Below are 2,500 nucleotides of genomic sequence, written 5' to 3' on the forward strand. Positions count from 1 at the left end.
AGACCCTGCTTTCCTTCCTCCTTCTACCTTCCCTCTCCCTCTTTCTACCTCCGTCTGTCTTCTTCTAAGCTGTTAGACGCCTCCTTAGCATCCCCCTCCCCCTCTAGAGCCTCTTGTTACTCATCATGTATCGTGTTGATCGTAGATAATGTCGCTCTCACCTCGTCCAGGCTTCCCTCCCTCCCCTCCCTTCGTCCTGCAATCGGCCAGACTGGTTCAGACACGTCCCATACCTGTCTGTACTCGTCACATTTTTAAAGAGTTGGATGTTAAGTGTAATTCATGAGTCTCTCTCTCTCTCTCTCTCTCTCTCTCTCTCTCTCTCTCTCTCTCTCTCTCTCTCTCTCTCTCTCTCTCTCTCTCTCTCTCTCTCTCTCTCTCTCTCTCTCTCTCTCTCTCTCTCTCTCGGGACTTTTATCTAACACATCACTGACATATTTTGATCCTATTCCAAGTTTCGCCTGTCTTCTGCCTCCTCCTCCTCCTCCTCCTCCTCCTCCTCCTCCTCCTCCTCCTCCTCCTCCTCCTCCTCCTCCTCCTCCTCCCTCATGCACCCGCTTTTTCACTCGTTTTGCTGTCCCTTCTTTCTTGCTGTCTTCCTCCTCCTCCTCCTCCTCCTCCTCCTCCTCCTCCTCCTCCTCCTCCTCCTCCTCCTCCTCCTCCTCCTCCTCCTCCTCCTCCTCCTCCTCCTCCTCCCCCACACCTGCCCATCACCACCTCTTGACAGTGAATAGGATTGGATGTCGTTGTAAAAAAGATAATGACAAAAGATTTCTCTCTCTCTCTCTCTCTCTCTCTCTCTCTCTCTCTCTCTCTCTCTCTCTCTCTCTCTCTCTCTCTCTCTCTCTCTCTCTCTCTCTCTAAGTTCTTCCTCTTTATTTTTTTCTTTTGTTCACTTTATTTTTTTTATTTCATATCTTGAAATCTTTTAAGTTAAGCAAATATTTGTTTCCTTCCTTTTCTGCTTTTTCTTCATCCTCCTCCTCCTCCTCCTCCTCCTCCTCCTCCTCCTCCTCCTCCTCCTCCTCCTCCTCCTCCTCCTCCTCCTCCTCCTCCTCCTCTTCCTCCTCCTCCTCTTAGGTAGTTTCCGTTGTCCTCAACTTTGCGTTTGTCCCTTTCTTCTCCTCTTCCTCTTCATAGGTCTTTTACTCCTCTTCCTCCTCCTCCTCCTCCTTCCACCCTTCGACGCCTCCACCCTTCTCCACCCTCCTCCTCGTCGTCATCTTCCTCCCTTCCTCTCCTCCATCTGCGTATTCTGGCATCTTATCTCCTCTCTCCACCCCTTCCATTTTTTGTCCATTTTCTTCGTTTCCTCTTCATCCGTCTTTTAGTCGTCTTCCTCTTCTTCCACCTCCTCTTCCTCGTCATCATCATCATCTTTCCTCTTCCTTTCGCTTCCAAAAAAGATGAAGTGATGGAAAGGAGACGGAGTTGGCGAGGTGACGGAGGCTCAGGCTGATCGATTTTATGTCCCGGGGGCGGAGGGGGCGGCTGGGGGGCGGGGAGGGCGTGGGAGGAGGGGATGGGGACGTGGACTGGGGAGGGGGAGGAGGAGGAGAGTGCGGGTTCATATTCAGGTTCATATTCTCTCTCTCTCTCTCTCTCTCTCTCTCTCTCTCTCTCTCTCTCTCTCTCTCTCTCTCTCTCTCTCTCTCTCTCTCTCTCTCTCTCTCTCTCTCTGACATGGGATGAAAACCTCAACACATCGTGCCTTTGTCGTCGCCTCCTCCTCTCTCAAGTCTTCCCTTCCTTCGCATCTGTGATTCTTCCTCGACGTATTTCTGGAAGCATTTTCTCTCTTTATGGGTTTTCTTTACCGTCACTAGAAAGGTTCCCAGCGTTAGCGACGACAAGGGAGAGGAGGAGGAGGAGGAGGGAAGGGGAGGAGTGGGGGGTAGAAGAGGGATGTTGTGCCCCATCCTCCCTCCCCCCATCACCACCCTCACCCCATCACACCCTCAGGATAACAAGGGACCTCTCTAAGGCTCTCTCCTCCGGGCCTGCTACAATTTTTTTTTTTTTTCACGACTACTGCGTTTTGCGAAGTCCCAGAGAGGATGCTCGTGTGGATTGTTATTATTATCATTATTATTGACTCCCATTTTTTTTTCTTTCCTCTATTAGTTTGCACGTGTGTTTTAAGTCTCCAGTTCTTAAACGGGTCTTAGTGTGGCAGTGCTTAGAAATGTATTGTTTTTGCTTCTTTCTGCCGCCCGAAGTTGTCACACGGCATGCATCTATTCACAGGACTCAAAGCAATGCATGGAGAGTCTTTATAAGCATCTACAAGGAAGGAAAGGCATACAAAGAAATAGATGTTGCAGTTTCCGATCAGTACAGTGTTTGCTTATGGCTAAAGAATAAGAAAAGATGTCTCATAGTGGTTAGTAGTTAATGGAAAATGTAACAAAATGGCAGTGAAAGGGTAATCTTGCATTTTGACATAGGGCAAGTTTGTATGCTCGTATTTCCACTCTTGGCAAGTCAACTAGTGAGGAAT

The sequence above is a fragment of the Scylla paramamosain genome, chromosome 31 (assembly GCF_035594125.1).
Source record: "Scylla paramamosain isolate STU-SP2022 chromosome 31, ASM3559412v1, whole genome shotgun sequence".
Classification (NCBI taxonomy): Eukaryota; Metazoa; Arthropoda; class Malacostraca; order Decapoda; family Portunidae; genus Scylla; species Scylla paramamosain.